Source organism: Bubalus kerabau, chromosome 4, assembly GCF_029407905.1.
Source record: "Bubalus kerabau isolate K-KA32 ecotype Philippines breed swamp buffalo chromosome 4, PCC_UOA_SB_1v2, whole genome shotgun sequence".
Taxonomy (NCBI): domain Eukaryota; kingdom Metazoa; phylum Chordata; class Mammalia; order Artiodactyla; family Bovidae; genus Bubalus; species Bubalus kerabau.
The window spans coordinates 165,407,768-165,420,336 of record NC_073627.1 but is presented as its reverse complement, the minus strand read 5'-3'; the positions used below and the strand labels follow the sequence as shown (position 1 = coordinate 165,420,336).

Genomic DNA, 12,569 nt, shown 5'->3' with positions numbered 1-12,569 from the left:
GAGGTAAGCAAAGAGAAATCTCTTTATAATGAAAAGACCTGCCAAGATAAAAGCAAAGTAAATAGAAACAGCATACATCTGAACAAACTTCCATAAAATTTCAGAACTCCAAGGGCAAAGATAAAAATCCTAAAAATTATCCTAGGGAAGAGAGGGTACCTACAAAGTAATAAGATCAGAATGACAGCATACATCTCAACAGCAATACCATCAAAGTACTGAGAGAAATGTTTGACATTAGAAATATATACCCAGCCAAACTATCAGGCAAAAGTGAAATAAAAATAAAAATATTCTAACAACAAACAACCAAAACAAAACAAACAAGTACACACACACACACAAAAATTCTCAGACATGCAAAAAAAAAAAAAAGTTTCAATGAGGTGCTCCAGTAAAACAAAAACGTAAGAAGAAAACAAGATATGAGAAATACCTGAAAAAAGTATATATATAGCTAAGCATGACCCAGGGGCAAAGAGAGCTCTGAAGAAATCAAGAGAAAAACCCCTAAGCCCTGTGACTCAGGATCTCTTGCAAATGACTTAGCATTTCATTTCCTTCTCTTTGGATCCAGTCACCTCACTTGGTTGAGTTCTGTCATTATTTGGTTAATATTTAGAATGAACCTATGCAAAAAGCACTACTAAATACAATTAAAAATGACAGGACAGAATGCAAATATTGCAAAACTTAATAACATAAAAATAAATACAACAAAATTCAGGAGAAGAGGGGAGTTGTAGAAATAAATGTAAGTGGACTATATAGTGGAAATATCATATGCACAATGACTCAATGTAAGAGACAAACAGATAAGGGTGAATCTGTAAAGGCATGAAGATAACCATTAGAATTACTGAATCTCAGGAAGCAGAGAAAGAAAGATGGACAATGCTGAAAATGACTAACACCTCAATTTCCATAACAGTATGTCAAATTACATGCTCAGATCCTGATATACCAAAAACATAAATTTATTTTATTTAGAATTTCAACTGTATCCACCAAAAAAAACAAAAGAAGAAACTTTAATTTCAGAGGAATGAAATGGGGGTATTTCTTCCCTTCAGAAAAAGGAAATGGGAAAGACAGATATTTACTTTTCATTTTAGATTCATGTGTATTTTGAACGTTTTTTTCTATTTGCCACACGAAGGTTTTACTCTCATTTTTAAATTAATCTTTAAAATTTTAAAGAAAAAAAATAAGCTGTATTCTCCCAGTGTATCAAACAGTGAGTGGTGCCCCCAAGGTAAGCTAAGTCATTTTCAGTATTAGGAATTTGTTATGGCAGCTATGAAATGACTCATTGGAAAAGACCCTGATGCTGGGAAAGACTGAAGGCAGGAGAAGAAGGGGACGACAGAGGATGAGATGGTTGGATGGCATCACCGACTTGATGGACATGAGTCTGAGCAAGCTCCAGCATGCTGGACAGGGAAGCCTTGCGTGCTGCAATCCATTAGGTCACAAAGAGTCAGACATGACTGAGTGACTGAACTGAACTGAACTGATGGCTGAGAACTAGGACTTGGGATTCAGGATTTCAAGTCAAAAATTCTAGACATGAGATACACAACAGGGTTAGACTAGAAAGGCATGTATGCTTGTTAATTAGCACAGAAAAGTCATTAATTTGCTCATGCATTTATTTGCTCTCTCATGCTCCATTTATTCCCTCTGACTCATTTCCCCACTTATAAATCATTCATTCTCTCATTGATTCATTCATTCAGTGAATACTCAGAAAATATAAGACAGGCTGCCTTCAAGGAGTTTAAAAAATATACTTGCAGGTAAAGCAATAACCTAACACATTACCCCCTAAAAGCACAAATTATGCTGAAGAGAGTGATCTCATGGGCGAAAGCTCATGAATGGGGTAACAAATGTACTAGGTCTTGAAGAATGAACAAGCTCCAACTCAAAGGAAGGAATCTGTGCTTCATTTTAAATATTTTCATACTTTTGCTTAAAGTTTCATGCCACTCCTTGAGATATTGAGGGGACAGATAGTACGATAGTGAGTAACTCCAATTTTCCAAAGTTCAGAGTCCACTGATTGAAAAGAGATAGGGCAATTAGTCCACATAAAAACAAACAAAAAAAGATTTCCTTCAACTGTGGAGAAAGTTCCATTACCCACTGGGGTAATTGTTTAAGCTGGGTTGGGTCTTTCAGGGGGATGTGGGCAGAATGGACTGCTCTGAGTAGGATGACCAACCACCCAGTTTTTCCACTTTTTGCACTGAAAGTCCTTTCCTCCAAGCAACCTTCCTCTCTTAGGTACCTCAAGTCAGCACCAAGTTTCCAACACCTTCACAAGCTTACTTCATCTGATTCATACAATAAACTACTGTGATTCAAGATGTTGTATCCCCACCTTCCAGATGGTAAAACTGAGGAACCAAGAAGTCCAATGATTGCTAAAGATCACAAACTTAAAGAAAGTGGCAGAGCCAGGATTCAGTCCCAGATCTGGCCGCTTTGATCTTGAGCCACCTCCAATAGCCCCACTCCATGCCTGGTGCTTCTCTGCATAAATGGACATGAAAACAAAAGTAGTGGAGCAGGCATATTGGAAATTCAGGCTCTTTGTGCACAGAATGACTGAAAAGAGACCAGGAAATCTTGAGTTTGTTGATGCCCGGCTCTAAACCAAGGAGCCAAGGAACCCAATTATAAGGAGAAAGATGAAGCAACATCTACACAGGGTATTCAGGGTCTCATGGAACTGTTTGCAGGTTATGATGAATTTTCCATTTAACTAGATAGGAGATTATAGATACAGACATAGATGCAGATACACATACAGATGTAGTTATAGACACAGATATGGTCACTGTAGGTTTTTAGCAAAAATTATCTACATATCCAGTACAAAGTAGAAACTTCTGAGGCCCTTTCCAACCTTGGAAGAAGACAGTTTTCGGACTCAAAAGAAATGATACATATTTCTAGAAAAATCTTCACATATGCATGCCCTGCTAGGGTTTGGCTTTCTTTCTTTCTTTCTTTTTTTTAATGTAGAAATTCTATAAAAGAGAAAAAAGAGCTAGGAGAACATGAAGCAAAAGGGAAACATGGGGGTGATGGACATAATACAAGAGGGGAAGGTAGGAAGGAAAGAAAGAAAAAGGAGAGCTGGACCTGCGTGGTGAGAAACGAGAACAGATAAATGAGGAACGACAGCACGGAAAGTCCTGGAGAGCTCAATTAATTAGTTATTGTCCATTTCCTTGAGAGACCTCTAACAAATCTGTCCTTGTCAGTGACAGGAAATCTTTTTGAATTCTGTGTAGAAGGATATTAATGGCGGTGGTAAGCTCCAACACCCCTGCACGGTGACACGGGGAGGTGGTGGAAGTTTCTGGAGGTCATCCCAGCAGCCAGCCGGGACGCACAAGCAGCCCCTCTGCCCTGCGCACAAGGAGAACTTCCCCAGCCCACAGACTGTCAACCCTCTCTCCTCGACTGGTACATCAGGAGGCTGACATTTAATACCCTAAGGATATAGATGTTTGAGAGCTGGTTATTGTAACAAAGGAGGCCATCGAAACTCTGCAAGACCAAATGGATCAGATAAAGCTGACACAGAGATAAATCTGTTTTACATCCATTCTTGCACAAGTTTTGCTAATCTATGTAGTTATAGCTTTCCCACTGAAGAGGAAAAAAAATAAAAAATAACCCACCACATGTCGGCAAGTCCACATCGCGTTCCTATTTTTAATCTCCGAGGTATAACATTCTAGGCAAAGACCATTTTTGTGCTGACTTTTGCATGAACTCCATTAACAAAGGATGACACAGGAAGAAAATGAGAAAGGAGGATCAGAGAGGGGAGGAAAGGGGGGTAAAAAGAGAGAAGGAGAGAGGATTTCTTCTTGAATGGCTATAGAAATGCAGTTTTTTTCTCAAATGAATGAATCCTGCCCCATCATTGAGACAGGATCCCTTCTCTCCCAGTCAGTCAGACACCTACTCTTCATTAGCCAGTATTTATGCTGCCAGATTGGACTTTCATATGGGAGCCTGAAGCACAAATGGTACAGATGGCAGGAAAGCTCTCATGAGATTGATAACGATGAAGAAAGATGCCACATTAAGTCAGAAGGTGCCACTGTTAACATCCCAGCTCAGAGGAGGATATTTCTAGCAAGTACTCCCCTCCCAGGGCTGCTTTTCTTCTGGCTTCAAGTGAAATTCATTCCCCTCCCCAGAAGCTCTCCGCCCCACCGAATTGCTGGCAAGTGAGTGATACATTCGCTGGAGTCTCTTTGGTGTGTCAACTGATTTCTCCTCAGATACTTAACCTTTGCTTTCCAGAGGTGGTTGAGATCCTAGCAGTGAAAGGGGGCTGGAGGGAAAAGAAAGGGTGGGGGACGGTATTTCAATCCTGTTTCCCTCAACAAAGGCGCCACTATAAGAAGCTCTGTGCGGGAAATCTGAATGGTATTTATTGTTTCCATCCGGGGCCTCATTGCATCTGCTGTCTTTCAGAGACAGGCACGGAGTTCATAAAACCAGGGCCCTGTCTCAAACACTTCGGACAGAAGGCAGTCTCCAAGGTGTAGGACCGAGGGTTTCATGGGCAAGTCAGCACCACCGGATGATCACAGTGAGGGACCTTTGCTGCTGGGATAGAAGAGGGCCCTCTAAGGACCCATTGTCAGAGGAGACACCATGATTCTTTGGAATCTTCAGCTGCTGGCTCAGACAGTCGGCTCCTCATTCAATGAAAACACAAGTCCTCATCCATGAAGTTCAAGCCTTTCGACTGAAAAGGTTTAAAAAGAATCCACTTTTCAAAAAAAAAAAAAAGACAACAACTTGTCCTGATTTTTCATTTTTTCATCTCTAAGGGCCTGGTCACTGATTTTATCTCTGGCATCAAAGCTGAGACTGAGTTTTCTGGTTCCTCCAGACATTCCGGCCTCCCTAGATGGCAACCTGACACCAGCCCAGGAAAGGAGAGTGGGGGAAGTTCTCTAGCCCACAGAGCAATCAGATCAGGAAAGTGTCTCCCTTGTTCAGCAAGAGTCAGCCAGAAGCCCAACCAACAGAACAGGGCATAATGGGACTTGCAACTTCAAAAAATCTGGCAGCTCGGGCCCGATCTGAATGATATATTATCAGAGGTCTGTTCTAGAAAACACAGACCGGGAGACAAAGGGAGGCCACATCAAGAGCCCCAGTGCAGGAATCACAAATTCACATTGGTGTGTAAGCATTTAATTAGCTTCCTGGATTCACAAGAACTCCAGTCAATTTAAGACACTCTAGGCAGCTCCTTCCAGATTCTACCAGCCAACTCGGAAGCTTGGACCTAGAATGCCTACCGCCTGGGAAGGGTATTTGGAGAAACTTAATTGAAGGGAATTCCTATTTTTATGTCTATATGATGTACCATCAGTATTTCCTCCCCTACAAAAATACACTGAGGGGCCACTAGTCCAAATAACTGGTTTAAATCTGTAAATTACAGCACTGCTTCAAGGAACTTTTAAGGTCATTTTGTGTCTACAGGAAAGTTAGATGGCATCATAAAATTTTTAGAGCTAATGTAATCTTTATACAGTGGATTCAACTCAACTGATGAGATGGGTTTGAGGCATTACCCTTCTCTCTCCCTTTCTTCTGACCATCCTGGAGTCCTTAGGCAGAATTACTGCTCTAGAAGCATTCACGCCATGACTACACAAAACATCTTCCTCCCTGCAGGTCTCAGAACCTAGGTCTTCATCTCCCTCCCCTCCACCAAGAGAAGAAGGGATTGCTAAATATGGTTAATTTTCTGAGTTGGTTGCATTTCTGCTGTGGAATCTAATCCTCTTTCACATCTCCTGTGTGTATTTCTTCTTGGCGCTCTGGTCTTTGGTGACCTTCTCATACCGTTTCATTAAATGCCCTCCGCCTCGGTAAATTACAGTACTTTGAAGCCTTGGAGTTTAGCATATAAAAAAGCAAGAGGCTCTGTATACTGCCTTGGGATAAGGTGTGATGAAAATCCCATACAAGCTGAACTGTACTTCCTAATCAAATGGGTGTAACAGATGGCTGCTGGAGCAAACCATCACAATGGAAATATCTGCAGTTCTCATGGTAACGGAATCTGCCAGGTCTGAGGGATTTGCTGTTTTTCAGGACATCTGAGCTGCAATCTCTTTCGAGCTGTCTAGCAGTCTCCGTCTCGCTCGCTCTCACTCTCTCAGCATGATGGAGATAGAGTTGAAAGGTGGAGCCCGATTTTGCATTCCAGCTGTGATTAAAGACACAAGCACACATCCTGGGAGATAATGCACTGCATATTCATCACGGTATCTAGAACCTCTTTAGCTACTGGGACACGACTGTCATGCAATTACAATATGCCTTCTTCAGGAGCAAAGTTGGGGGCTGGGATGAAGAAGATCAGAGGAACAACAGACAGGGAGAATGGGAGGAATTAAGATGCATGGGACGTACCTTGTAATAAAGATATGGAGCGATATTAAAACTAGCAGTTGTTTCCACTTCATGGCAGCATGTCAAGATGACTTAACGTAGCAGGATAAAACATCTGGCCTAGGGAAAAAAAAAAATACATGATGTCGAATTTCCAAATCGTAGACTATGTGGAAGAAAAACAACAGATAAGCAACTGTGTACCTTCCCAATAAGTGAAAGCATGTGGAAGATTTCCTTACCCTCTGCAATCAGAAAGGAGATCCATCTCATAAGGGGAGGTTCGTGTATAGACACTGAGCTTTCATTATAAATCGAAGGTTTGAGCTTAAACCCACAGGACTACATTAGAAACGGGTTTTTTTATTATTTTTTTTCCCTCATGCCATTCATAACCTTCTGATTTTACCACAGTGCTCGGAAAGGGGGAAATAATCAGTCACAGTTCTATTTTATTAAAGGCTTTTCCTCCAAATCCCTATCGATTTAAAGAAATAAGTAAAAGTATACTGTCTTCTTTGCTATAGTACCTGCTAGCTGACACACACACAGACAGGCTTGATTCACAGCTGCCTGGTCCCTTGGGTATTTGAGCTTGAAGATCAGACAACATATAAGAATTCAGCCATGACTCAAAATGGAAACAAAGAAGACCATTCTTAGCAAAGCCTGCAATGTGAAATGAAAAACTACAGGCTGGAGGCTGGAGCCCCCTAGCACGCTTCCCCACCCCATTGTCCTTGAGGGCACTACTGTTAAATACATATGACAGCCAAAGAGATGAGGAGAATAGTCTCCAGAAAGCAGTGATTGGATCTCCCTTTTCATGAGGTAGAATAGCCAGGACTATGTAAGCCTCTAAGTAGCACTTGAGAGCAGGTCCCGTAAGGCAGCTTTGTCTCCTCCTCATACAGTGCCTGAAGAACATATTATATTATATAACCTTTCTCCAAGCCCGCCCCGCTCTGCCCGAGACCCTCTTCCTTTAGAAGCCTGCTAATAACAACTTGTGGATGACAATCTCCATCTTAACAAGCCGGATTAGTTAGTTTCAAGCAATGAACTGAGGCCATTTGTGCAGATGCTAATAAAAAAAAGAAAAAGGAAAAAAAAAATTATAAAAGCCCCATGTGCCTCGTTCTCTTGGAAGTACAATATAGATAAAGAGGAGGGTGGTCCACAGCCACATCCGTGAGCTGACCTCTAAGGCACACAAAGGTCTCGGGGGGCCACAGAGTTAGAAAAGGAGGAAAAGAGGGTTTGGATCAAGCCAGCACCCAACAACGGAGGCTCTGAAAGGGCAGTGATTGGGGAACCGTCAGAAGCTTTTTTTCTTAGAAATCATTCTTTCGTTGTCTCCCATGGGGGCTTTGCTTTTTGACAAACACTTCTCAGCTCCTAGCACAGAGCCTGGCATGGCATAGGGGGTTGGCAGGGTGGAGGGATGAGCGTGGAGGGATGGATGTATAAGGAAAGATGCCCCAATGTCAAAATGTCAAAACCAAACAAATCCCACTGGTCTGTAATCGTCCTCTCTTTCCTCCCCACACCAAGAACATAAAATTGCATGAAACGTCAGAGTCAGCACATTTGGAGAGGTACTCGGCGTCTTCAGAGATCAATGGCCAGATTGACTATTAACATTCAACCACAACTGGCACTCTTAAAACCTACACACAAAAAGGAGAACTACTCAGCTGATGCTTCAGACTTGGAATATTGCAGAACATTTAAGCCCATTAAAAAAAAAAAAAAAATCTGTCATTTCATCAGCTTCTCTGACAGCTTCTCTGCCTTTTTCTATACTACAACTAGGAAACTGACTCATGAAGGAAGGAATGTTTTGTTTCCTTTAAAATAGTCTAGGAATAACATAATGTACACTCTGTTACATATGGGATCTGAGTGTGTAATCAGGGTGAGAGAAAAAAATACCAATTTTGAGAGAGAACACCAGCTCTCACATTCCAGAGAGTGCAACACACACACACACAGAGCTTCCAGCAGCTTCTTGAATCTCAACTGCCCTTCAGAGTACATATTGCTTTTTTAGGAATTCTCTAAGCCAAATGTTTGTTGGAATGCTAACCTCCTCAGAAGTTCAGGATGTCTTGCCGAGATCATTCAGTTAGAAGACACCCAACTGCCCTACAAGTTAGAAAAGGGTAAGTTTGAGAATTGAAATTATTCTTTAAGAATAAAACATAAAAGTTGTCTCTGCGGATAACACTCATCTCTAACGGTCATCACAAAGAATATTTTTGTACAAGAAAGTTGCAGTCAACCTCAAAAAGATCCTACTATAACTCCAAAAGGTTCCTTCTACAATTTATAGATATTTCAAATCCAAAATATTAGGAAACTAATTTTTATATATATATATATAGTAAATTTATATATAAATATATATATATTATATATATTCAAGTCCTATTACTTTTGATTCCCATAGATTTTGATTCCCATAGATTACCCTTTTCTAACTTTACTGCCAAAGGATCAAGCTTCCCAGGTGGCACTAGTGATAAGGAACTCGCCTGCCAATGCAGGAGACATAGGAGACGTGGGTTCAATCCCTGGGTCAGGAAGATGCCCTGGAGGAGGGCATGGCAACCCACTCTAGTATTCTTGCCTGTAGAATCTCATGGACAGAGGAGCCTGGTGTACAGGGTTGCAAAGACTTAATTGACTTAGCACACACAACAAAGGATCATCTTATTTTTTCACGTCTCTGTCAACACAAGTGAAGGAAGGGCATTTTGTGGGGTTGCTATTCCCAATAAGCTTTAGGATCAACTTTGTTTCAGGCCTCACCCACTGCCCTGAAGTGTTCAAAGCCCAGTAGGACAGACCTGTTCTTTCAGAGGACGATCTTTATTGCCAACCTTCTCTGGAGTGGTTCGCTTGGAACTGAACTGGAGTATTTTTATTGCAATTGAGTTAGCTGAGCCCAAATAGGAAACTATTGCACCCAACACCCTACAAAGCACTGCAGGGACAACAAAAATGAGTCCATACCTTCTTGTCCCCGAGGAGTTCATGATCGGCTAGGATAGGTAAGACCAGATTACTAATGTTGACAACATCTGGCTGCACAACAGAGCACCACAAAAGAGGTATAATCCAAGCATCCAAGCAGAGTCAAAGGAGACATTATAAAAGGCTCCACGTGAAATGCAAAGGTTGATGAGCCTTGAAGGGCTATAAGTAAGATTTCAACAGATTGGGGCATGGACGAGGATATTCCAAATACAGGAAATGACAAGAGTCTGGATGCAGAAAAGTGTTGTGACCAGTTTGGGCACACTGAAAGGACCTGTTTGTCTGAGGTCAGAGTACAGGGACGTTTAGGTGGGAGAATTAGAGAAGGTAGGATGCAATCCCAGGAGCATTTGGGCACCACTGACCTTCACTAGGTTCACAAAACACCTTGCTCGGTGAGAAGTCCAAGGATGCTCCAAGCAAGGAACACTCCTATGGGTCTGTAATCAATGGGAAATCCACAAGGGCACTAAATTTGCATAAAGCACCCCCATTTTTATGAAACATACTCTCTGAAAGCATGAACCTTTAAGAGTCAAACCAGGAAATTGCAAAACCTGTCCCATTCTGTGCGTCTTTGGAAATAAATAAACCTTTCTATTTCAATATTTGGCATCGTGACAAGATCTAAGAGGAACCAGAGAGATAATTAATAAGGGCATGAGGGGAAAGTGCAATTAAAAACGGCAAAGACTACTCCATCAATAAGTGCTTCATACTGAGACAGATTATTACTGCGATCTCCAGCTTCAAACCCGAAATCAAGTAACTCTGAATGGATAATTTGACCATTATGACGGTGGGGTGGGGGGGGGGGGGCGGTGGGGAAGGCATCATGGTTCCCAGCCTCTAAATTATAGGAGAAACAAGATTCTATTCTGACCTCACCTTTCTGTCTCTAAATCAACACAATACTCACAGCTTAGTCCCAGTTGGCATAACTTCTATAACCTCAAGTTTTAATGTTGTCCTTCAGATTCTTAACCAGAAGAGGAAGTCAGACTAAGAATGCCTCTAGAAGAGCCTTTTCTAGGGAACTAAAAAAAAGAAATTTTTTTTTTCCTAGGAAACAAGGAAGACAAACTCTCTTTATCTAAATAAGGGCCTTTGTCAGAAATAAAAACTAGCTGGAGCAAATCTGAAAGCTCCAGCCCCACCAGGCCTGAAGATGTCTGAACCTCTGGCCCAGTTTACAGAGGCTGCTTAAAGATGTTAGCCCATCTAAAAAAGCAGTCCACATGTTTGCCACTCCTCAGAGAACTTTTGGCTTCTGCCTTTTTGAATGGAATGGTTCAATATGGAATCACTTCCTGCAACTTAATTTCAGAGCTAAATGCAAAGTATAAGAAGATAAGGTCACAAGGACATGGATTTTTCTCCAGAAAGCGATCACACACCCTGAGCTGCCGAAAGTGGAGATTTAATTGGACACAGTAGGTTTTGCTACTGTTGCAACGTGGAAATATATTATTTTAAAAAAGGGCAGTGACCACAGCAGGCATAGCAGTCAGAAAAGAATTTTTTGACTTTCAATTATTGCCTCAGATGGAAACAACTGCTTATGTCAATTTCAAATGGCTGTGAGTAGCTTCATTATTTCATAATCATCATCGTTGCTGTCATCCTGCCCTATATTTATCTAGCCATCTTAAAAAGGGACAAAGACCAGAGAGAAAAACTATGCTCTTTTGATCTTTGGTTAAGGAGGTCCACTGAAATGAAAATGGGATGAACACCTCTTGACTATCATTTCTGCTCAAAATATTTCAGTCACCTTCCTTTTAGTCAGGGTTTGGCAAACTACACCCACAGTCCAAGTCTAGATCACTGCCTGTATTTGTAAATAAAGCTTTATTGGAAGCCAGCCACACTCATCACTGATGTATTATCAACGGTTGTTTTTGCAGTAGAATGACAGCGTTCAGTGGTTAATGACAGAGGCTGTGTGACCTGCAAAACTTCAAATGTTTACTAGCTGGCCCCTTACTTTGCCAACCCCTGCTTTAAAGCATCGTCATCCTTATCATCATTATCCCTTCCATCTGCAGAGGGCATGGCTGTCAGAGGGGCTTCCCAGGTGGCATGGTGGTAAAGAATTTACCTGCCAATGCAAGAGACACGGAATTGATCCCTGGGTCAGGAAGATCTCCTGGAGGAGGAAATGGCAACCCACTTTAGTATTCTTGCTGGAAAAATCCCATGAACAGAGGCACCTGGTGGGCTACAGTCCATGGGGTCACAAAGAGTTGCTATAAAGATGGAGATAACTGCAGTGACCAGAGGCCTATCAGACCAGTGTCACTTGTCTGTGAGAGATTCAGACTTGGCACCTCCTCATGTTGGGACACTCGGGGTAAGAATGCCACTTTATGTGTGAGAGTGAGGACCAGTGCTCCTGGTTTTTGTCAAGAATGAAAGGCACTAGGCTTGACCCATAGACGGGTGATTCATGGGGAAATGACAGCAAGGGTTGTTAAACTTGGAAATTGTATATTAAACCACCGTGTGTTAATACATTTATAACTGTACATATTCTCACCCATCTGGAGTGGAAATATGTAAATGGAGAAACATAAAAGTTGAGAACATTAACCTGATTGTGCTCTTGGAAATTGCAGCAGCAGGACAATATACTGAAAATAATTTAGAGTTTAAATAATTGAGTTTAAACTCAAACCTGAGTTCAAATCCAGACATCCATTAGCTATCTATCTTTGGGCAAATTTCTTACCCTCTCTGAGCTTCAGTTTCTTCATCTTTAAAATGCAAATGTTAATAGATAACACTTTTCAGGGTTGCTGTAAAAATGGAAAGCAATAATTCCTGAATAATATCTGGCACAGTGCAATAAATGCTCAAGAAATGGCAAAGGTAAGCTGAGCGCCGAAGAATTGTTGCTTTTGAACTGTGGTATTGGAGAAGACTCTTGAGAGTCCCTTGGACTGCAAGGAGATCCAACCAGTCCTTCTGAAGGAAATCAGCCCTGGGATTTCTTTGGAAGGAATGATGCTAAAGCTGAAACTCCAGTACTTTGGCCACCTCATTCGAAGAGTTGACTCATTGGAAAAGACTCTGAT

At 41.5% G+C, this 12,569-nt stretch overlaps 1 long non-coding RNA gene across 7 annotated transcripts in view; it reads right to left on the bottom strand.

The window, feature by feature from the left end:
• Positions 1 to 3,090: 3,090 nt before the first annotated feature.
• The window catches only part of LOC129650596 (uncharacterized), a 103,202-nt gene continuing 93,723 nt past the window's right edge, over positions 3,091 to 12,569 (bottom strand). For 4 of the 7 annotated variants that reach the window (XR_008713851.1, XR_008713854.1, XR_008713855.1 and 1 more), the window contains exons 3-4: positions 6,472 to 6,570; positions 3,094 to 4,783 (exon numbers count right to left, since the gene is read on the bottom strand). This is a non-coding gene — a long non-coding RNA (uncharacterized LOC129650596). Of the gene's footprint in view, positions 4,784 to 6,471; positions 6,571 to 12,569 lie in introns of all 7 variants that reach the window. The other 3 variants (XR_008713850.1, XR_008713853.1, XR_008713852.1) reach the window with 2 other exon arrangements.